General features: G+C 45.4%; 1 protein-coding gene across 3 annotated transcripts in view; it reads left to right on the forward strand.

The window, feature by feature from the left end:
- The window catches only part of ARHGAP32 (Rho GTPase activating protein 32), a 216,407-nt gene that overhangs the window by 45,940 nt on the left and 145,726 nt on the right, over positions 1 to 24,741 (forward strand). The window lies entirely within an intron of this gene.

The following is a 24,741-nucleotide window of genomic DNA, read 5'->3' on the forward strand; positions in this document are numbered from 1 at the left end:
AAAATGTACTCTATCCTGTGCATAGCAGAGAGGAGCACACAGTGTGCACTCCGTGTGAGAACAGCAATAGTCACAAGGGCTCTGTGCTGAGCGTATTTTTTTTTTCCTTTCTAATGGATAACTAAGAGCTGTGGATGGGATATGGGTTTAGGGGCAATAATTCTGGAGGGCCAGGTTATCGTGTGTGTGTTGTTAAAATTCCTGTGGAATGAGGCAGTGCTGATTATCTTCAGAGCAAATGATTTCCTTCACCCTGGGCTCCGGTTTGTTTTGTGCCTGATAGGACGTATGCCTGGTGCCGGTGCAGTTCAATTGGGATTTTCTACTTCAGGACTGAGAGTGAATAAATATTTAGTGGTGAGGAAAATAGAAGGGAACTGTGGGCCCAGTATCGTTTAAAATTTGCTGTTGCCACCTACCTGGGTTACAGATCAAGGCGGTTTTACCACACCAGAAGTTATTTATGAACCAAGGTGCCAGAAGCTGGAGATGCAGGTTCTTAGTTCACTGTTTAACACATTATCAACAAAGTCCTGGTAATTTATGGTGACTCCTCCTACTTCGCTTTCGCTGCCAGAAACCGAAGGAGAGTAGCTCACATCAGGACTGCAAAATTTCTTTGAATTTGTCTATGTTTTCTTTCTTCCTTGAAGTATTTATCCTTAGGAGAGCTGCCGCTGGATATCTGCTCATTGTTTGACTTGGGCACTGTGAGAAAGGTAGTTGGAAAATTTTGGTTACACTTACTTGGAAACAAAACTGTATTTAAAAATTAACTGTGTCTAGTGTGCTAATGCTAAAGGCTTTACACTCCCCAGCTTCCTTTGTCATGGAAAAAGCACAAAATGCAGTGTATTGGCAATATGTTGTTACCCGGGGATAGAGCCACATCCTTGCCAGAGGGGATTTTGTAAATAAGAGCTACAGGATTTGTGTTTGGTGTGAATTCCCTTGGGAATGATAGGTCTGATATTTCTGGAAAGCTGGAAATGTCAGTATGTGCAGGATGAGGTTTCTGGCTGAAGACAGACAAAGTTTAGCAGTGGTTTGATAAAATCTATGCAGTTTTTCTCCAAATGGATCTTGTCATCCATGAAGTCTGCAGATTAAATAGGTTTTAGTTCTGGCAGTGACATCCCCTTTTTTGTCACTTGTGCAGAGTCCAGAGTATGACTGAAGTCAGGATGAGCTTATTAAGGTTGGCTGTCTGAAGGCAGATCTCTTGCTCATGTCCTGCCTTTCAGCATAGAGATAAAATTGGTATTGTCTTTTAGAAGCAAAGCTTGCATTTAACAGGATTATAGGAATATTTTTAACTTCCTGCTCTCACTCCAGTGCTCCCGATGCATGCTTGGAGTGCGGGGAGTTTGCTGGTTATTGATGTCAAAGTGAATGTGCTGTGCTGATGCAGATTTTCTTCAGGAAAAACATCCAAGTGGCACATCAGAGGGCTGCAGAGTCCTTGCCCTACCCATCACAGTGGCTTTGGGGCTGGAGGGAAGAGGGACAGAAAGCAGCAGTGGTGAGCTCGTGTCAGGACAGTGGTTGGGAGGACAGGGGCAGAGCCATGCACGTTCCCGGGATGGGGAACATCATCTGAGCCAGGTTGGGGGATTGATGTTCAGAGCTGGTGCTCGGCACAGGCAGCTCAGGGTGACTTGGGTGTCACGGTGTGTCCCCTTCTCACGGCTGAGCTGCCTCTCCTCCTGACCTCTGCACGCCCTCCAGCTCCGGCGCACAGCTTTCCCAGGCTCCAGCCCCTGGGGATGCTCTCTGTGGAAAAAAACCCGCATTTTTTCTTCTGCAAGGAGGGGACAATTTCATCAGACTGTTAGTGAGCATGTCCTTGGCTCCCCCGGGTCTTTTTGCAACAACCAGGGTAACAATGTCCTGTGTGACATATCCTCAGTATTTATATCAAAAATACAGAAATAATCCTTTAATCCCGCTTTGTCGAGCATTTTGGTTTAATCTTTCTTTGTGTTGAACTGTGTTTCTCCTGATTATTCAATACTTTATGAAAACTTTATGGTCTGGTGTCAGTGACCACAGTTTAATCTTTTGTTAGTCTGCTCCTGATAGTTGTCATTAAAGGGAATTACATCCCTCAGTTTTCGCCTATGTTGAAAAAAGGAATGTTATTCCCAGCTTCCATTCAGTTATCAGCCTGAAGAAAAGAGGAAAAAAACCCCACAGAATCTCTGGTGAAAAGGAGAAATAAGGTGAGTTTGAAATGGTGGGCATGATGGACAGAAAGCAGAACTGGGATGGGATCTGGACTTCCCAGTCCTGAGGATAAAGACCAGGCAGCTCATTAGCTGTTGAGTCAGGGCAGGGTAGGCTCCAGTGTTTCTTATTGTAAAAACAGAAAACCAGGAAGATAAACACCTTTTGTGTGTGGTTTTTTGTTTGAATATTGGGTATAGTGACAGGATGCAGTGGCAAGGTCTGAGAAGGAGTGGGCATTTCTAGAATTCCGTCCAACTCCTTAGGATGGAGTGGTGCAGCTGCTCACTCTTGTGTATTTGTTGAAGGAGGTTGTGTGTTCTGTTTCTGGAGCTTGCAAACATGCCTGAGTTGGGGATGCAGAAAGAAGGTGAAGTATAACCTTCAGCACCTGGGTGCATTTCACACTCCCAGCGGCTCCTTTTTGCTGATGGGAAGATACAGTGTGATTTAGAGTGGGGATGACAGGAGAAGGAGGGTAGGAATTTGAACTTGGTACCTTGCTTTAAAGCATCATTTGTATTCCAGCTTCTCTTACGCCCCGTGTTCACTCCCTCTCAAAGTGTGACTGTGGAATTAGTTATCCCAGGACCTCTGGAGACATATTGGAGTCCAACACCTGCTTTTCCGTCAGTTGCCTTTCCTTATGCAATTTGCATTTAATCTAGTTTGCTTCCTCCTCTGGGTAAAACAGCAGTAGAAGTGCTTGCTAAAAGATCTGTTCCATTTTTCCTTCAGTCTGGTCCGAGGAGGTTTGTGGTGGCAGAGGCCACCCCTGGTTGCAGTGGCTGTATTGGGAAGAGCCAGGCATGTCCAGGAGCAGGCTGGATGTACCGGATCATCTGTGTCAGATTATTGCATTTATAAAGGGTTGTGCCTTGCCTCTCCCGTCGGCAGGTCCCACACCTGACTCAGCTCCTGAAGCATCCAGAGGTGACACAGCATTGCTCCTGGGGTTACAGACTTACTCCAGGTTCACTCTGAGGCTCCTTGAGGGTCTAAATTCTCCAGTTTGGGGAAGGACTTCTAACCTGATACTTCCCGTAATGTTAAAGACCAGAAAGCCCTTGTTCATTAGCATTGACAAGAGTTTAACTCAGCTTCTTTCTTGCTTCAGACAGTTCAAGCTGGGGGCAGTTTCAGCCGGGGGATCATGTGGCTTTTCTGGAATAAGAGATGATGTTTTCCCGGACACGGAGCTGATACACGGGCAGCCGTGACGGTGGTTCCTTTCTCCTAGCAGATGGATTTGGTGCAGTGTGCAGCCCTGGTGGGATTTAACCGCCCTTGGGAGGGGCAGTTCTGTGGCTGTAACTCTCCGCTGGGTCCGGCTCACCGGGTACGTGTCCCTGTTCTGAGTGTGACACTAGTGAACGCCAGCGGGCTCGGGTTTCTCCCTTTCACTGTGCATTACACAGAGATTTTCCTACTCACAGGGCTGTTGAATAGTCAAGGATTTTTCAACAGTTTTTTCCCCCAGAGTTTATAAATTAGTGCTTCGAACCTTGTTCAGGACTGGAATGTGGCAGGTGAGATTTCAGCCCTTAAAAGGAGTATTTTAACTGTGCAAACAGGCTTGATTCTCTGTCCCCTTGTTTTCATTTGTGTATTTCAGAAGGCTTTGTCCTTTTAAAAGTGAAACATAACAAGATACCACATAAACCTTTTTCAGAAATAATAAATACAATATTTCCAAGTCTTTTCAGTCTACTGTTCTCTCTGCATTTGCTCTTACTGATACTTTAGTGGAATAGCTTTGCTTGCTGTATGAGATAAATGTGATTTGTAAATGTGCATTGTATCTCTTTGCAGTGTCACTGTGCTGGCTTCTGTTTTGGGAGTGTAAATGTGCTGGGCCAGTGCATGCCATGCTTTTTTAAAAAATTACGTAAAATACCCAACTATTTCAAGTGCATATGCCTACAGTGGCTCTGTGAAAATCTGTTTGTGTTCTAGTAAATATGTGCTAGGAGAAAGCTTTTGACAACCCAAAGTCTATGCAATTGAGAGTCAAAAGGTAAATAAAAAGATTATTTGACTGCTTGGTACATTTTTTTTTTCATGGTTTCTGAGCAAATCTCGTAATTTGGAGTGATGGGAAAAGGGACCATGTCCAGATTTTCATGTTTTCCTTTAGCAGAACTTTGAATGGCATCAAGCACCCAGCAAACCCCTTGCTACAGGTGAAATAACAGTGGGTTTTGACCTTGGACATGTGTCCTAACAAATTTGATACCAAGTGTTGGATACTTGGGCACTCTCCTGTGAGGAATAAAGGCAGTGACTCCTCTTAACATATTTTTGCATAAGCAAAATCTACTGTGAAACCAACTTTTGGTGGTGTCAGCCCAGGGAACAGCCAGAGTGTAGGAGCAGATCTGAGCCTTTTCAGCTGTTAAATTGGTCTTATTTGGAACACTGGGAGGGGAGCAGGCTGCCTGGAGGACTTGCCTAGCCAGAAACAAGGCATGGCTTGTGAAAAAGAACAAGAAGAGAAAACGACGCTGATGTCCTCGTCTTGCAGGATCTCATCTGATGCTCAGTGTTGACAGGTTCCTTTAAAGGGACTTTCCCAGCTCCGTGTGGTACCAGGGGAGCTGCTTCTGAGCATACGTGAAAACGCTTAGATTTTCATGGGCTTGGAATCTCCATTCCTTTTTAACAGTGGGGGAAACAAGGCCAGCACACACCAGATACCGATTTCAGAGGATGGTCGTTCTTATATCCTGGTATTTGTGGTTGCAAAGAGCCACTGAATTTGTGCCCAGAAGGTTAACCAAAGCTGTGTTGACTTTTTTCATCTACAAACTAATTTGTTTAATACTGCCATGGTTGCTCATAGCTGTTTGCAGGAGCAATATAATGAGATTAAAAAGCCTCTGATCACTTCCCATATCTGATCCTCAAATCCCCCTGGGAAGCTGTGGAAGTGTCAGAGCTCTGCTGCTCCTGTGTGGGGGCTGCTCTGGCAAAGCCCAGAGTTGTTCTTTATGGCACATGTTGGGATGTAGTTGCTGGGATGATGGAGGAGCTGAGCTTCCATCTGCAGCCTTGGAGCCAGCGTGAGTTTGGGAAACAGCAGAGCTGCTGAGGCTGCCAGCCAGGGGTTCATTATTGGAAAGAAAAGACAAACACCCCCTCCTTCCCCCTGCTGGACTCTGGAGAGGGAAGCAAGTTTCATGCGGATATAATTATGCTACTGGAAAAACTGCTGTGACAGCTCCCAGCACCACAAGTGGAGTTCTTGTGGGGAAAAAGCCATGTTAGACACACCAATTCCTTCCCTTCTCTCCCATTAATGCGGTGTGCAAGCGCACTGTTGTCCTGGAGCGCTTGAATCCTTGCCTTGGCTGCCCTTACCAGCTTCACCCTAAAAAAGTTCGCTGTTTCCAGTGAAGTTTGTTGTTTTAAAATGACACACTTCATGGTCTGGTTTAGGAATGCAAATGGACACCTGAACTATATTTTCCCCTGCTTATAAAAGCATCCGTGATTGATTGCTTCTGCGTGCAAAATGGGAAGCTTTTTCTTTAAAAAAGAACCAAAATGAAGACCTCTCGTGGTTTCTGTGTGCATGTATATCTACAAGCAGCACAGAATGAATCAAAATTCCAACTGAGTATTGATTCTGAAGCTGTGTTGTGCTCCTGGGCTTTGTTTATGCAGTGTTTTTAGCCTTGTTGAGGTGACAACAGTTTTCTTACATACTTCATGGAAACCTGCCCGAATCTCTGTGATCTCTGTGTGGGACATCTCCCCAGCTTACAGCCCTTTCTGTGCAAAGTCCCTGCCTAATTTTTAGTTAATTTCCCCCAGTTTCCCAGTGGTGTCTCTGCAGTTGACAAAAAAGGCTTTTCCTCAGTTCTGGAGTGGTAGAACCTTGGTGGAGATGTTGCTTCTTCCCTTGTGTGCAGGACTGATGACTTGCAGAAATAATACAGCTTTTCTCCACTCTTCAGTGTTAACAAGCATTGGAGACACACGAATCACACAAAAACCGTTTCTCCAGCAAATGTCCCTGGGTTTGAGCATATTCTCACTTTTCAGTGCTTGGCCACACATGGAACTTCTCAGGAGCAGCTGCTCATAAATAATTCCAGATGCCAACAGACCCTGAATACAATGTTCTGTTTTGTATGGAGCCTGTTTGTGTTGACGTTTTCCAATCCCTTTTCTTGCTTTTTAGGCTCAGGATCATCTCTTTGCTCGTTTAAAATACATATTCAAGACACTTTTAAATCTCAAAATTCACAGACAAAAAGGCACAACTCCTTTATTTGCTGTTCTGTTCTTCTCTCCATTTGGGGCTGGTAGACAGAAGGTGCTTGGCTGCTGCTGTCACTGTCCCTTTAGCAAGAAGTGTGGGATTTGCAGGGTCTGCACAGTTGTTGGGTGTGCAGACAGCATCAATCCTGGTCTTGGCTTTGCTGCTTTATGAATTTCGGGGGAGAACTTTATCCCCCTGAGAATTTGTTACTCAGTTCAGTGCTCAGGTTGTTACTCAGCTCAGTGCTCAGCCAAGGGAAAACGTGAGCCACTTGACCAAAGGACTCTGTGACGATAAAGATTTCCCTTCCAGGACTCTCGAATCCAGCTCCTTGATTCTAATTTTCCTCGTTTCTCCTGTCTTGTTTGGCGGGGGAATGTCAGAGCGAGAATGGTTACAAGCACTGGGAATCAGTTTAGATGAGCCAATATGCAGTCAGTGAGCAGTGGAATTTGTGCTTGACTGCGCTGCCACAGAGCAGCCAGGAAAGCCCCACAAAGGCAGGGCTAGGAGTGCTTGCTGGCCCCTGTGTGAGGAGCAGCAGGAGCAGGGATGCCAGCTGGAGTGCAGCTGCCGCTGGATGTGGCTCTTGGTGTTAGCCTTGCCAGCACAGGGCGCTGAGCAGGGGCCGCTGGCTGCAGGCACAAAGGGCTTGTGGGGCTGGAGGGAAGGGCTTTAAACCTGCTGCTGTGAAGGTGAGTTTTGTGTGGGTTCACAAAGCCAGGGTGAGTTAATTTGCAGCCGGAGGACCCAAAAAGGAGTGTATTTGTGCAGGATGAATGGCGCCACGGGTTATCAGTGGCTCTGCTCCCCGTGCTCTAGCACCAATGTGCTTCAGAACAACTCCTGCCTCCTGGAGCCCAACCCTTTGAGAGAGTGTGGTACCACTTAGGGATTTTACCACACACTTCTCCTCTGGATTCTGTGAAGACAGGCTTAATGACACATGAGGAATGCTCTGCAATTGCAGAGTTCATTGACTTTAGAACAATGGTGAAAGCACTGCTGCTTCATGGGGTGGGAACCTCCTCCTGGGCCTCTGCAGCACTTTCTGCTCCTTTGAGCAGTAGGAAGGGTGTTAAAAATGATGTACTTGGGTGCTAAGACCACCTAGCTGTGATGGCAAATTGCTGCAAAACATTACTGAAAGGGGAAAAGTTCAAGCTGACTCGGTAGACTATTTTTGAGGTTTTCATTTGACTCTCTTCATGCCTTATAAACTCGCCTCCTCACACCCTGTGAACTCTGCTCTTCACACTTTATACCATCATGGCAGAAAATAACAACAGAAAAGAAGTATGTGTATGTGTTTTCTTTGTGTTCAGTTGGGTTAATTCTAGCAAATAGCACAACCAAGCATCAGAAGGGAAAAAGTATCTGGAGTGATATGATGTAATCGTGTATTTTCTATTCTTCCTTCACAAGTGCTGCATTGGCAGATCTGACTGGCTTTTGGAGCAGCTGTTAGATCAAGGAATGAGATAAAGCTGAGTGAAAGAGAGGGCCTGTCTCCGAGCTGCCTTGCTGTGCTGTTACAAGAATGCAGTACGTTTGGAATGGACTGAAAATTACTAAAATTACGTACATACGCAAGAGTAGAATGAAAAAGATAAAATGCAGTTGCGTATATTGCATCTCCTCCCCTTCCTTTCCCCTTTCCCCTTCCCACTTCCCCTTTTCCACTTCCCCTTTCTCCCTTCCCCCTTCCCTTCCGAAATGGAAAACAAGTCCATGAGTGGAAGCAGTATGGATTTCTCCTTCATGTACTTTACTTGTTTAGTTTTTCTAGCGCAATGAACTGACCTTTTATAAGTTTGCACTTGTGCCTGAAGTTTATTTGATTAAAACATGTTGCTGTCATCTCCCAGGGAGGGTTTTGGCTTTTCCTCTGTCCACTGATGTTGAATTTCCTCTGCCCAGGGCCTGTGGCCACCTCAGGGGGAGAGGAGCGAAGGGTCCCTGTGGTCCAGCACTGCCTCCTGGCCCTGGGCCTGAGCAGAGGGAGCAAAACACTTCATTTCTGCACCCAAGGACTCATTTTAAAGAAATGCTCACCTTTTGCAGTGACTTTTCGTCTGTGGTAGGACTGACCCCTCCAGCATTTAAAAACCAGCAATCAAGTTACTGAAAATCACAAGTCTGACTTTAAAAATGACGCCTTTCAAAGTGTGCTTTGATTATAATTTTATTTGCCTTCCAGTTTGAGTTTTCGATTGCAAGATGTGTCATGTTGTTCACCTTTCCTCCACAAGATAATTTAATGATTATACTGAAAACGGAGAATATTTCATTGCTGTTTGACTCCGTGACTGGAGCTTTGAAAATACAAACTCTGAGTCTTGCAGTGAAATGGTGAGAAATTCTAACATTGTTTTAATGTGCTTATAATTCAAGGTCATGGTCAGTCCCAAGGACATTTGTACAGGTCTTGGAAGTGCTGGGGGTTGGTCTGGCAGTAAAAATATTTCCCCATTTCTCGTCAGCTCCTTGAAAACCAGCGGCAGGACATTTTTTCTGCATGTGTGTTGTTAAATATGCCCACACTTCTTCCTCTCTTTTGAGAGGGTTTTCAGTAATACTTCTCACAGGATTGTGAGGTTCTGTGGCAGCATCTCCTGCTCTGTGTAGGGCTTTATAAATATTTGCAGAGGACCAGCAGGTAACCTCATCTTCCCTTCTGCCTGGGTCAGCGGGGAGTTTCAAGTACTGGAAAAGGCACTGGGATAATGTTCCCTGCCTTGTGGAGTTATTCTGTGCCTTCCACAGGGAAACGACAGTAACTTGGATCTGTATTTTTTGATTATTTTTGTGTGTCCTATTGAAGTAACTGAAATACCACCTTGCCTTTGGAGTGTGTAACATATTTAATGAACTCCGCAGTGCCACTGGGAGAAAAGGTGCTGCTCTGCCTGATGGAGACTTTGTAAATGAGATTTTGGATCTGATTACAGCTAACAAGGAATAGACATTGGATATGGCATTGGAAACAGACACCACTGAGATGTAAACCCCTTGCTGCTGCACACACAGGATGTTTAATTAGTACCTGGCCCCTTTCGGAATCAGGATGTGCCTCTGCTTAGGAAACATTTTTGACAAATCCCCAGTGGGTCATAAAAGAACAGAAGGTAAGGTTTTTGACCCGTTCTCTCTTGTGCAGACTCAGAATTTTCTTGGTGCTAGCTAAGGACAAAGCAAAGCCTGGGTGCACAGAAACAGGAGTGCTCATAGGAAATAACCTCAGACTGCTGGTAAGAAGGAGTTGTGCAATTATGGATGAAATGGATGCTGTGGTGTTGGAATTTGGAGGTGTCACCTGCTGAGCTCTGTGTGCTCCAGCCCCTTTGGCTGCCAAGTCATGTGTGGGAAGCTCTGGCCCGAGTGTTGAGATTCCTGCAGTAGCTGGGGTTTTAAAGGTGTTTTGTCGTCATCCATCAGGTTCTGGAAGTGCTGATCAGCAGGGAGCTCAGTCACCTGTGCAGCACAGGGAACAAACAGGAAATACCGGTTTGGGAAGAAGCCGCCTTGTGTTCAGCACTGTTAGGGAGGGGGAATACTGCAACAGAAACTGCAGGTCCTTCTGGATACTTGTTACTTGCCCACTCTTGATTTTCCCTTTGCACATCTATTTCTTAAAAACTGGGATACAGCTAAAAACTGGGATACAGCTGTCTTCGTAGAAATGAGGAAGTCAAAGGAAGCCAACAGCCAGAGAGTGAGTACATTAGAATAGGGCCAGGTGTGTACTCTGATGGGGTGAAATATTCTTACTTTTCGTGGTGCTATAAATAAAGTATTTATAAGGCCACTGATGTCTTGTCTCTCAAATACCCTTTCCCAAACATTCCCCCTTTCCCAGCTATCCTAAAACACTCCCTAAGTCAGCAAATCAGAGAAGCAGCACCACGTTTGACACTTTCTATGCCAACAGAACATGAAGGAAAAACAGGAACACCAAGGGATACCTTTTGCCACTGTCGTGAACCTCAGAACTTCATAGAAATGACGCTTTTTGCTACTTGAGTGTACTGAAGTGAATTGACCCTGACTGGCTCTCTGTGCAGTAAGAAGTGTGTGACAGCATGTCGGGGGAAAACAGACATCACATCTGAGAAAGGGACTAGTTCCTCTGTCACCGTTCCCAGCTGAAGGACTTTCATAGTTAAACTGAAGATCCCGGAGTGCCAGGAGAAAGGGAAATGGCTTCCCACTGCCAGAGAGCAGGGTTGGATGGGATACTGGGGAGAAATTCTTCCCTGCGGTCCCTGTGCTGAGGCCCTGGCACAAGGTCCGCAGAGACGCTGTGCCTTCCCCATCCCTGGAAGTGTCCGAGGCCAGGGGTTGGAGCAACCTGGGATAGATAGTGGAAGGTGTCCCTGTCTGGGGCAGGGGTTGGCACTGGGCGGTCTTTAAGCTCTCTCCCAACCCAACCTGTTTTGTGCCTCCATGGTTTACGAAGTGTTTTTCCAAAGAAGGCAAAAATATTTTTAAAAACGCCCCCCGATTTGTGCGCAAAGTTTGCAGAGAGCATTTCAGTGAGCTCGTTTGTCTCTGGAAACAAAAAACCTCAGCGGAGGGAAGGAGTTGTGGCTTGTGCCGTCACATGGAATAGAGTCTCGCTCTGTGAACTGCCTGGGAGCAGAGAGGGGGACACTGATCCCTGAGTGACATCCCGGTGGGAAGCCACCAGCCCCGTTCCAGGGAGAGCAGGAAGAGGAGCCTGGAACGGGAGTGAACCTTCCCACGAACTGAGAGGGACTCAGTTCCTGGATCACTCAGGTTTCTAATGCCCTCACCATGGCTGTAGGAAAACCTAATCCTTTTTGGCAAAGAGATTTAGGGACGGTTACAGGCTCATTTTTGTTGCACTGGGCTTTTCCCTGCCCCGATGACAAGAGGAACTGTCTTTTCTGAGCATTCCGACAGCGTGGGGGTGACGGGGGAGCAAGGAGCAGTGCTTTTCCGCCACGGTTCATTACCTGTTCCGTGGCTCTGTAAGCCACATCCTCACCAGGAGTCGTTGGAAGTGCTGCTGAATAGGCTGCCCTATTCTCTGGGCCTGCATTATATCTTGTCATTTTCCTCCTTTGTTCACTATATTTTTATTTTTACCCATTCTCTCGCAGCCTTCTCTTTTTTTGCCGAGTTGTTCATTATGCACTGAAAAGTCTCTGTTGCAAGTGTCAGTTCTAAAATGATCCCGGTTACTGAGAGAGGGGGAAGAGGCTGGCAGAGCACTGTTTAGTGCCCTTTTCCTGGGCACTGAGATTAATGTGTGCTGCTTTCAGCAAGATCTCATTGCTTTGGGAAGGGCAATAGCCCAGTCGCTTCATTATCCTGCTGCTCTGCACAAGTGCCAGTGGAATAGAAATGCGTTCGTTTTCCAGACGAGTTTTTTTTTTTCTCCTTGTCGAAGTGACAAAGATGTAAATCGCGTCATCTCTTGCTCTAGCACATCACACCTGCAACCTTTTAGAATGCCTTCAAAATAATGGACAGTGTGCTTTCACTGGTAGGTACTTAACAAAATCATTAAGGCGTTGTCTGTTTGTTTTCCCAAGAGGGTATTTTATTACTGACAGCATGAGTCAGGACAATTGAAGGTTGCAGTGAAATATTCCAGCCTCTACTGTGATGCAACTGGCATGAAGTGTTACCTTAGTCATACTGAAAATAAACAATTCATGAACTGCTTCCTTAGCCCTTCCCGGCAACTCCGTCCCCCAAAGCACAGCGTTTTGGGAGCTCCTGGGAGGGGGAATGTAGTTCCTCAGCGTTTGTGTGCGAACAGGTTGTCAGCATGGGTTAAAAAAGTGCCCGTCGTCATGTTTTATGGAGAGAAGGCTTTTATGGAGGACAGACAGCAGCTGGCACTCTGGGTTTTATTCCAAGCTTCACTGACTAAGGCAATGCTGAGTCTTCTTGTGCATTATTTACACCATTTTAAAAGAAGGAGTAATAAAAATAGCTGTTTTACAGAAACGTTTTGACTTAATTGTGAAGAGCTGCATGGCTCAAGTAGAAAAATTACTTCAGGGAAAAATTTTGTTTTATTCCTGTTGGTGTTTTGCAAGAGGGTTGAAAGGTGGGTTGTATTTTCAGCAGGATTGTCCTTGTTCATTCCAACCCCTCGAGTCCCCTGAGCTATGCCCGGGGTGCTGGGGAGGCTGGATGTTGACACAGATGTCAGGAGGATATTGCAGATGTTGTGATTATCCTCACCGTGGCTTCCTGTTTTTAACTGTAACTGGTTCTGACACACCAGGCCAGGGTCCCCTCTGATCCCTCACTGCCAGCTCTTCTAACACATGTCATTTTGTGTGCCAAAGCTTTCCCTGCCTTGCAGGGGTTAATTTTCTCAGTAGTTTTCACAGCTTGTGTTGGCCATCAGGAGTGGTGTGATGGCAGAGAACATTTCGAGGATCGTTCCTAGTGCTGTTACCTTTCAGCTGCCCTTTTTTTCCCTCCCCTCTGATTTTATAGCTCCCTGCTCCAGCCAACACAGTTACACAGAGTTATTCTGCACAGAGGAGCTGCTGGCATCCTCTTCTCTTCTATTATGCTGGTGCAGAAGCAGAATGGTGGCAAAGATGCAGAATTGAACCAGGCCAGGTGAGATTCAGAGAGGCAGAGATAAGACACAGTGCTTTTCAAGAGATTGTGTTTGCCAGGGAGTAATGATGGAAAGGAATTGCAGTTACCTGATACATCTCCTTTCTCCTCCTGCCTTGCAGAGCACACGAGCATCTGCTCAAATGTCACTGAATATCACCCGGCTCAGGCCAGGCAGATGTCCAGTGCCTTGGGGTCTCTCTGGGCTCCAGACTGAAGGGACAGTGATGTTGCTGTGGTAATTTGGGAGGGCGGAGGATTAAATGTTCTTGAAAATCTATTTGCATAAAGGTTTGCAAAGGAGAGTGTGAGTGAGAATACGTTCAAACTGAGCAGTGAAAGATGCACAGCTTGTCTTGCTCATCCATCTGGTTGGATCATGTTATCTCTATTTCACAGATTACATTTAATCTTACCTTTCCAGGAGGAGCTGTTAAGCCTCAACAGTTATGGCAGAGCCCTCCTGGAAAGTTATGCAGGAGAAACAGGAGGTGGAATTTCATGCTCAGGAGGACAACCGGGGAGGTGCAGGGATGCCTGGTCACCTTCATGTCCTGACCACATTCCTGGGCCTGGCAGGGCAGCAGGCTGACTCTTCTGCTTTGCCACACTCCTGCTCCTTTCGCTGGCTTCCCCAGGCTTGCATTTTGTCTGCTCTGTGCCTTCCTGACTTCTGGCTGGGCTGTAGCTTCCTCTCACATTGCTTACCAAGAAAAGCACCTTTGCAGCTTTAAAGCCAGGCTTTCCTGCTCCTCTGCCTGCTCAGGTGTGCCGGGAGGGGATCGGAATGGATGAGCGTTCTGTCACAATGCTGAGGGACAGAGACAGCTCTGTGCACACAGGCAGAATTCCAGCCTGGGAACTCTGCCTCTGTCTCTTTATTACTTTACTTACTTTTTTTTAATGGTACCTGTCTTTATTGAAAGTACTTCCCTATCAGCTGCTGTATTTTTTTTTTTTCCTTCCTGCTGAGTCATTGCTCAGCTCACTAGTCCTTAGTGATCTTTGCTTTGTGGAGTCCTGACTTGGTTGTCACGTCCCCTTCTGCTTTCCTCCTTCATCCAGTGTACCAGCACTCCGTCCAAGCACTCACGCAGCGCTGCTTCCATGGTATCCCTCGGTGTTGTGGTTTAGGTTTGCTTATCCGAGTCACAGCACCATTTATGCGGTGGTTTTACGTTTGCCGAATCTGTTTGCTAACTGAGAGATAGGATTTTTGGGAGAAAAAGGCAAAAGCAGGCTCAACTTAGAAGCAAAAAAAAGATAGACTTTATTAACATACCCTAAGAGAGGAAAATAAGAACAGAAAAAAAAGAACACAAATTAATTTCTAAAACCAACCCTTTATCTCACTACAAACTGTTTATTTACTACAAACAATGTAAAGAGGCAAAACTCAGAACCCCAGGTTAATCCACTACCGGATCTGAGTAGCATCCTGCCTGTGGCAGGGGGTTGGAATTACATGATCCTTAAGTTTCCCCCCAGCCCAGACCTTCTGGGATTCTTTGATGTCCAAAAGCCCCCCTGGGGTTCACAGGGCAGGAGGTGGCCCAGGGCAGGAGGTTTCGGCGGTGCTGATGTCCCTAATCACCTCTCTGTGCAGCCGCTGCCAGTGCAGGTGACCCCAAAGTGCTGCTGTGGCTGCACCAGGTGTCCCCATCGTGGAGCTCTGATCTGCCCGACAGAGCTTCCAGGGGCTTGGCAGCTCTCCTGGCCCAGCACAATGCCAGCCCTGTGTGGAATGGGTTTACTTGTACTCCAGGGCAGTGTCTGTAGGCATGGGCCAGCCCCTCTGCTGGGCATCAGGTGGCGGTGGGAGCTGCTTCCTTCGGGAACACCCTGGCAGGGCTGTGTCCCTGGAGCCTGCTGGCCGGTGGAGGTGCTGGCTCTGAGCTCTTTGGTGATGCTGCTTTCTGCAGCCCAGAGTTTCCCTGCCCGGTGATCCTGCTCGGTCTTCCTGTGCCTAGCCCGTCGCTTTCTCTTCTCATTTTCCCTTTGAAAGGAGTTCGTAAAGCAATGAGTGAGGAGGAGGTGTTGTGTAAACTGTCCATGCCGAGAGGCACAGAGCTCCCTTCCTGAGCCTGCTCTGAGAGAGGCTTCTCATACTCCTCGGGAGAGTGCCCTGGTTGCCTGCGGGGAGCTGGGCTGGCCCTTGTCTCTGCTCCATCAGGATACAACGTGGCAAGGGGAGAGCCGGGTGTGATCCGCTCCCTGCACAGGAGGGTATTGTTCTCCCTGAGCCTCTATTCTTGTTTTCCCAGGCCTGAGAAGGTGTTTGATATTTCCGTACGTGATGGACTGGGAAACTGAAGTTATTTCCTACTTTAGGGCCAGTCTTAAACACTCTTAAACACTGAACAACTTAGGTGAGCTGTCAGTTTTTGGAAAATGGATGGAGATTTTCTTTTTACTCACCTCTCGTCTGCTTTGATGGAGGCAGTCCTTGCATTGATGTTTTGTGGTCTCCTGGCACATCCAAGTACATCTTTTAGCATAACTGGAGTCAGTGTTTATTATCAGAAGTCCATATAATATGGGTTACACCTGGTATTTCAGTAGTGTGCTCCTCTGAGCAGCTTAAGAGTTAAGGTTTGGGTTTATGATGTACCATCTCTCAGTCTCCCCTCCAAAACCAAAAATACATCTAAATTAGACTGAAGGCTTGGCTAATTGTTCTTTCTGTGTTCATCTGTGAGGAAGCAGGAAACCAAGCATCAGGGTTTCCACTGAGAGCAGCCATGTGTGCCAGCTTGGCTGCCTTTGTCCCACACTGCCGGTGGGTGTCGAGGGGAAAAGGGACGGTAGTGGCTGCAGCTGGACCCTTGAGAGCCTGGCAAGGGAGAGTGAGGAACTCTTTCCTGGTTATTGGGGGATTTATTATTCACTGAAAATACTGATTAACATTCGTAAATTATTCCAAAAGCCAAAGTAAATGTGCTTCTGATTGTGAAAGACTTCATCAGTGCTGGGCGTGTTGTCACTGAAGGGAAATGTGCTCTGAGACGCTGCAAGAGGGTTTGACCACTGTGCCCCTGAAGGTCTGCAGCTCTCGGGCGCTGCTTCTCCTTGTGCCCCCTGGGTCTTCTGCACCCCTCCCACTTCCATCTTCCCATTCCCTGCATCAAAATGCCCATGCAGAGGGATGGCAGGGCAGGTCTGTCCCAGTGCTGCGTGAGCCCAGGGAGTCATGAATCGTTTGGATTCACGGCTCTGCTGTCGAGAATTAATTGCAGTGTGGCTTTGTACATTCCCTGCCTGTGTGACCCCCACCTGCTTAAATCTGTCCCTGATGATGACTTGCTGCAGTTGGAGGCCTCCATTTAATTCCATTTAACCGGTCAGGAGCTATCCAATAGGAATAATTATAGTGAAATATATAAGCAGTGATTTCTAGCTGGAGAAAGGACTGAGCAGCCTCCTGTTTGCTTTTGATACCACTGAAGTGCAGTGATAATAGGAGGGTAGGAGGTGGACTGTTGTAAATAGGATGCAAGGACCACTCATCATTTATGACTATTTATTTAAGGCAGAGTAACTGGAGCTACTCTTTATTTATTTGCTTATGCTTATCTTTTATTATTTGTTCAGCTATTCAGGTTCTGGTGTTGCAGAGTTCATTTCCATTCATTTCCTTGTAAGAATTCACTAGCAAGTCTGCTTGGGGTGGGTTTTTTCCCCTGGTTTCAACCACAGAGTGCCCCGTAACCACATACCCAGGCAGTTTGGATGTATTAGATGGATAGAAAGTATAGCTCTGGGTGGCTGTCTGATTCCATATAAATGTTTTAGTTGGAGAAAGGTTTCCCTGCGCAGCAGCTGTCTGACTGGGCAAATTCTGAACGTTGTTTCACGTTATGAACAGTTGTCATTTAGCAGCCCACGAGACTGATTCTAATTGACGAGGTGATTGCTCTTGATCATTCCGTGTGCTGAAAACATGGTTTTTCCAGGATGTGCTTCTGTGACAGAAGACTAAATTTGCTATGGCTTTGCACTGGCACTGAACTACAGACAAAGCCCAGATGAGCCCAGATGTCCTTGGATTAGGTTTAGGTCATTATTTACAATCTGGGGTCTCTTTTGACGTGTGCCACATTTGTCTCAGCTGGGAGAGGATGGGATTTGTTCCTGCTTTGTGTGATGGTGAGGTTTGAACGGTCCAGCACGGGGCAGAGCAGCACTTGATGGGCACTGAGAATGGCTGGCTGGGAGAAAGCTTGGTCTTATCAAGACAAACAAAAAGAGGAGGTTGCAGATGAAGTGCAGGGAACGGCTTCTGACTGAGACTTGGTGAAAGGTCGCTGTTGGTGTCACTTGGGTGAGGACAGGCAGCCGGGTTGAGCCCTGCTGTGGAGTGTAGATCGTTGCTACCACAGCCAGTGGGAGTGGGAAAGACCCCAAGGCAGGACATCGCAATGCCCCACGAGGATCCTTTGCTGATGTGCCCAAGTTCAGACTCCTTGCAGAGCAGGGAGGTGGGAGCAGCATCTTTTCCCATCTCCCTTCTGTGTTCCAGCTTTAGAGATGCTTGTAGCAGTTTATTAATGATAAATAAGAGGTTTGTGCCCTTTTCCCTAGAGGTGTTTTTTTTTAATACTTTTATACTTGTTTCTGAGTCAAACAAAAGAAATCCAAGCCAGGGCTCAGTGATTCTGATTGTTCAGTGATTTCCTAATTTTTTTTCTCATCCTGGGCAAAGTGACGAGAGAAACCTCTTCCAGAGGAATTTTTTTATTGATTGTCACTGTGTTCTGAAGGAAAATGCCGAGCACCTACTAAAATAACATTTTTTACGTGTTGCCAAATAAAAGAGCAGGTCTGTGCAGTAATACGTATGCAAAAGCATGAGGATTCTGTGATTATTTTTGTAAAGCTTTTTAATAACTAAGAACATGTCTCTGAGCTTGTAATAGCTGAATATTCCAAGAACTTATTCTTTTCATAAAGTGCTTAAAGGAATGCCAGTTATGCAAGACCTGAATGCAGATTCTTCCAGCCCATTTGCACAAACCTCTTAGTTCCATGCTGCAGTCCCTTCCAGAAACATGGAGTGCATCTCTGTGTACTCACTTACTTACTTGGAGATGGACGTTACTGAGCTGAGACATAAAACACAATCAAGTGAGATAAGTGGCTGCCAAAACTATGGTGGGAAGGATAGGAAAAAAGAAGGCGAGTCTATTGCTTTTTGCTGCTTTCAGATTTAGATATTTACTGAAGGTGGTTTGGTGTTGATTTTACCGTGTACCTACAGAACTGTGCTTGGAGGAAGGGAAACAATCAGGGGGTTTGTTGTGTAGTACGCTGTTGGCTTTTCCTCTTCCATCCTCCCTCCTTTCCTCGATGGGTGGGAGAAATGTTCAGAAATGTTTGGTACCTTGCAACCTGCTCAGCAGTGCCAAGGACCTTCTGGGACAGCCCTGTGGTTGTGTGAGAGCATAGGCAGTGACCTCAAGCTCTGGAATCACAAAATCCTGGGCTGGTCTGGGTGGGAAGGGACCTTAAAGATCATCCAGTTCTACCCCTGCTGTGGGCGGGGACACCTTCCACCATCCCAGGGTGCTCCAAGCCCCGTCCAACCTGGCCTTGGACACTTCCAGGGATCCAGAGGCAGCCACAGCTTCTCTGGACACCCTGTGCCAGTGTAAACCTCAAAGAACTACTTCCAATTATCTAATCTAAATTTATCCTTTTTCAGTTTAAAGCCATGTTCTCCCCTGGGCTTGAGGTCTTTGCTTATGCAGTGAGGGTTAGGAGGGGCTGGGAGATGCTCAGAGTGTTGGGGACATCAAGAAGTCAGTTGGGAATAAAAAGCTAATTCCCAAGGTGAGAGAGGCTACCTGAAGATGCTTTATTTTGCTAAAATGGGAACTGCCCTGCCCAGACTTGCCTTGTTGTCCACAAGTTTTAAATTCCAGATAATCTGGTCTTATTTGTGCAACTTTTCTTTGAGAGCTCAGAATATGTGGTTTAAATGTTCTTGCAAATTAATAAACAATGCATCTGTTTGGAAGTCTGAAACCACTGTAAAGCCCTTGAGCAAAGATAATTGTCTGACTGTATTGGTGCTTATATTTAAGAGTGTCCAGAGAGCTGGAGCTGGAGCAGGGCAGGAAACCAATATGTTAATTAATCTCTGCAGTTCCATTGGCCTTGTCTGCTTCCCTCTGCAGAGGAACATGCACAATTGTCATGTCCACGCTGGCATTTTAAAAATTAATCAAGTGATAGTGCTGATTGCTAAAGGATCTTTCTTTAAAACTTCCTATATTTAATTTTTAGAAAGTTTTTCCAACTTAGTATGTTCTTCATCAAAGAAGAGAAGTTAATGGAAAAAGACCCCCGAACCAAAAAACCAAACCAGCAACAACAGAAAACAACCCCTTTTTTTCCTTCCTTAGAGGAAGAGATTTCAGGCAGCTGAGAATCTCATTTAACAGGTGGAGGTGCACATCAAATGGGAAATGATTCTTTTCTTTAAAAAAATACTTTGTGGGAATAGAAACTCCAGAACTAAAAGTTCATGTGAAGTGGTTTGTGGTGACGAATTGCCTTCTGCAGCTGAATGTCAGTAGGTGCTGTTGGGGATGGCGTGAGCCCTTCCACGTCACCCTGTTGCATTGGGGGTCTCAGGCTCCCTGGGCAAAGGTAGGCCATGAATTTGGAATTTGAATATTGGGAAAACCGGAACATTTGGTATTTAAAGTCTTTTAAACCTGCCTTTGTGGCTGTAACAAATATGGTTAATTTTTGAAAGCCATCACAACCAGTAAAATGGGATTAATGTTTCATTGTAACAGCGCTGATCCTGCTCAGACCTCCATTCCCTTAGTTTAGAGATTCCCAGCCTCCTTTATTTGGGCACATGAATAGATCTGCCAGGGAAGCCTGCATTCTGTGAGAAGGGCACGTGGACTAAAGAGCTGCACAGAACAGTGAACTTGTTTTAATTTTTTGACTTCTGCCACCCACAGTTGCAGTTCTGAGGCCCTCACATATCCACATCCCCCAGGCTGAAACCCGCTGAGCTCAATTCAGAACCAGGCAATAAACAAACGCATCGTGAGTAGCCCTGGAGTGCCCAGAATGCCAAGAAAACCAGTTTGCACTGTGCTGATATTTGAATGACATTTCATTCCAGTGGTTTTTAGATATTCTCTTACTGTAATATACTGTTACTCTCCTGATTTTTCTTGTGCAGTGCATTCACAAATAATTGAATTTTGGCTCTCCAATGATGAACTTCCATCAAACGTCGTCCAGTCAATCACAGCAACCCTTTAGTTGTGCCAGGTTCTCACTCTGTGGCCAAGGATTTAATACAATCCATTTAGCATTTGTTTATTTATGAGGTGGGCTTGGAGCTGCCCTTGCCAGGCTTTTCCAGCTTCATGTTGTGTGATCCTGGAGTCAGACTTGAAAAATCTTGTTTTATGTAGTCCAGATGGACATAATGTAATCAGGGAGGTGTTGAGAAAGCTGATTTGAAACATGCAAAATTAAACCCTCGTCAGGTCAGCACTGTCAGCTTGCAACTCCCATCTCTTCTTTCATTTTTCCTGTGGCTCGTGAGCTATCTCTGCTTTCCATATTACATGCTTATTTTCTTCCTTTCCACTGTATTAGTTTTAATTTCATGGAAACAAAGTTTACTTGGAGAATTGGGCTGAGAGGGTTATGTGCATTTTGGTGTTTTCCCCATCTCCCTAATGTAATTTCCTAATTTTTGTGTGTGTTTGTGGTAGAAGTCTGAGGTCAGAAATGAAGATGTATCAGGGTTTCTCACATTATTCCAACTTCTTGCCCAAGTGTTTATAAACTTTGGGTCAAATCTCAATTCTTGTTTAATAATTTTTCTTCCTTTCCTGATGGCAATGGGCAACTCATGAGATGTGAAAAGTTGACTTATTTCTGCTGTCATATATTGTAGGGGGATACCCACAGTGCTTTACATCTTGAGTGACTTATTTTAAACCCTCTGAAGCACAGTTTTCAAGGTATTTCTCTGTTGATTCAGTGCTGGATTATGTTTCCAAACTGATGGAGAGTAATGGTACTAAAACTCTACTTGTTATATTTGGAAGGACAGGGATGCTGTGCCCAGGCTAGGATGGGTTATTTTTACCTTTTGTGCAGATTATTTGAGCAAAACAAACACGAGATTTTATCAGATAGTGTTTGAAGCTCGTTGGTTTTCAGTCTAGATTGGTGTCCGCACAGGCCTTAATTAAACTGTAGCCTTTGAGGTAAAATTTAAATCTTTGAAAACATCAAACTGTGGAGCTCTAAATCCTCTTGAATTGTTGGTACTGTAGGGCAGAGCTGTGCTTTTCCATCGGGGGAGCAGTCTCCAGGCACAACAACAGTGTGATAGAGATAATAAATAAACTAATGAATCTGTTCTCATCAGCTCTCACCTCTCAGTTGGAGGTCAGGAAGAGAAGTCACTGGTGGGGGGAGCAGCCAGGAAAAGTTGCAGTGCCTGATGTCTCCGAAGAGGAGAACAACCCCAAATCATATTTGGCATTTGATCTAAGGAACCCATTGCCTGTCTGAGTGGGATGGGCCAGGCAGACAATTAACAGGAGCCGGGCAGGGCTCTCGTACCATCTGCCACCTCGGGAAGGAATTTGTCACCATCCTGTGTCCTGCCATTAACTGGGGTGTCACATGGCACCAAAGCTATGACAGTTGTGTTACTCCTCTGCTGTGTCACTGGGGGTGTGCCAAAGAACCTGAATAATGGGGACAGACAGTCTTGTGGGGGTCCCACAATATTCTAAGAGTTCTGTTCTTGTTTCACTTGAGGAGCTCTTTCCACAACTCCCCTTTTTGTGATCCTTTCTCTCTTATGCAAACAGAAATGTGAAAATATGTTGCATTTGTGGATGTGGGACTCCTTCAAAGCCATAAGGGAAGTTCTCATCTAGTGAAAGGTGTATTTAAAATTTACAGTATTATAAACCAGCAGTAACTGTAGAGTTTAGGGACATCAAGCTGAATATTCATCTCTTTAATACAAAGTTTACATTTACTTGAGAGAAAGTTTACTTAATACAAATCACTCTGAAGATCTCCTGTAGGTGTTTCCTGTCCTGTGACACAACTTGATGTGAGCAGGCAGGACTTGATGCTTGATAAGGCACCAGAGGGTTTTAATTCCTCATATGGCACAGAAATACCATAAATGATGGGAGCAGCTAATTGGATATGAAAAGGCGGAAAAGGCCATGAGATGTTTTCTCGATACAGTTGTTGTGAGTAAGTTATGTGACGGTTGGCTCTCACAATTAAGGGATGAATACTATGTGCATGTTAAGAGAAGTTTTACTGATGTATAGTTCCGTTATTGTGACATGCTCTCCTCACAGTCCTCTTTCCCCTCGCCCTCGTATTGTTGGCACTGGATCGCCTTGGTAGTCAGGGCATTGGGGGAGGGCTGGCTGGTTACCAGGGGGCACCACCTGACCTCAAACCAAATTTCAAGAACGCAGTCTCCACAATGGACGGTGAAGAAGAGTTGACTGACGGACTTTGGGAGCGGCCAGGGTCACCAGATGCAGCACCAGGACGATAAAAGGCGGTGCAGCCGTGTCGCAGAGGAGCAGGTGGCTGCTGCTCACGGAGGCTTCCGGTGCTGCTCTTTCTCCTTATTCAGTCTTTTGTAGTATTTTGTTAAGGTTTAGTAAACTTTTTAAATTTTAAAAGTGAGCGTTGTTCTCGCACAGTTGTGTCACGTACAAATATACAAGTTCTAACCAAATTAATCAACTTGACCCAGCAGAGAACTTCAAAGGGTGGGTGTGAAAGTGGGCTGGACCTTTTGTGAAATGTCCTGTAAACGTTTGTTCCAGTACGTTTGGTTCTCAATTTACAATGAAGAAGGGTTCATTCATCTGCAGAGAAATTGCTTAATGGCCTCTGTACACCAGAACTTTTATTAATATAACAGTGTCACATTTCATGGCAAGGGCAGAACTGCTGGGAGGTTGAGGAAGTGGTATTTTAAATAAAATTCTATTTTAATGGCCAGGATTAAATTTCGTAGTGACTTCTCACTCGTTTACATCTGCCCCAAATACATATACCCAAATGGAGCTGTTATAGAGCAACTCCTTTAGTTGGTTCGGACTTTAGTGTTTACAAGATCCATGTGTCAGTGTTTTGTGTAAGTGCTTCTGGGATTTGAGGGATTTTCCTCTTCTCTGGAAAAGAATTCATGGCAGAAACAAGATAATTTGTCTCGTTACAGCTTGACACGTGTGGTAAATCAGACATATGTATGTTGTGCTATTTATTTATTATATAAATTAAAATAATGTCAAATATACACAATGCACATGCATATAAAAATGTGTGAGTGTGATTATACCTAGAGATAATATTCCAGGCTTGTCTTGGGGTGAGGCCAGGGTTTTCCTTATGCCTGGCCTGGTAGGAAAGCTACTTCCCCAGCTGTTTCTCTGAGGTTTTACATGCCCAGAGGAAACATTGTAAAAAGGAGAGTGTATTCCGAAGCTGCTTTTCTTCTGCTCTCCCCCCTTTCTGCCCCTGCTCCTCTCCCCGTTTCAATGCTGCAAGTTCACAAAGTTATTTTCCTTCATGCAGGCCACTAATGGGCAGGAAAAAGCCACCAGATTTAATCCATACAGGACTAATATTACGTGCAGCATCTTCAGCCTTCCTTGCTCTGTGTCTCAGATGGCGTGGAATTAAATAGTGGCTATTAAAAATTAATAAGGATGCACAGATGGTTATCAAGTGCTGATAATTGTGTCTGAGGGAAAATCTTCAGTGTCAGCATTTTCCAAGATTTCTGTGAAGGTGTGACCAAGTGTGACCAAGTTTGAATTTTTGTGAGCGGTAGAATATTCCAAGTCCAGCAAAAGCTCAAAGAACCGACTGTTTTAAAGGCTCACTTTTGCATGTGGAGCATTTCCAATTTGCAGTAGAAGTCCAGAACACTTCCTGTTCTTCACAGGAAGAATAATGGGACTGCATTTTTGGGATCGCAGTGGGACCGGTTTGTGAAGAGTTTATAGTGGAAGCTTTGTAGACATCGATTAAAGAAAGAATGTTGCGTAGATAGATTGGAGTGTGGTAAAAAGATCTGGGTGCTGTGATGTCCATGTTGATCCAGTGTGAGGGTACAGACCCTCCGCATGTGCCTGATTCCCAGAATTATTTAAAATAGGACATACTGTCCTCTGCACTCACTCTCACCACTGCAGCCAACACATTTCAGAGGAGAAATCTGGCAGGAATTGCTGGAAGCCTGAGAAGCTGAGTAGTGAATCCATTTGTACTCCCTAGTGCTGATAGAGATGTAAATGCTGTCCTATTGTTTTGAAGTCTTCAAACTGAGGAAGCACTTTGATAAACTGATTGCTTTAACTGCTGGAGAAGGTGGGTCTGGATTGCATCACCCTTCCTTCCATTCCATCAACTCAGGGAATTAGACTGATGCTGCTGTGGGATAATTTGTATAGAATCTTTTTATTCAGCTGTAATATGGTCAAACCCCAACACTTAGAAATCCTCAGGAAAACTGTATTGTGCCTTTTTCAAAATTATGACATTGATTTAAAAACTTGAGAGGGTTTTTTTTTTTCTTCTTTTTCTTTTTCTTTCCT

The sequence above is a fragment of the Chamaea fasciata genome, unplaced genomic scaffold, assembly GCF_029207755.1.
Source record: "Chamaea fasciata isolate MVZ Bird 193981 ecotype frontalis unplaced genomic scaffold, bChaFas1.0.hap1 SCAF_24, whole genome shotgun sequence".
Lineage (NCBI taxonomy): Eukaryota > Metazoa > Chordata > Aves > Passeriformes > Sylviidae > Chamaea > Chamaea fasciata.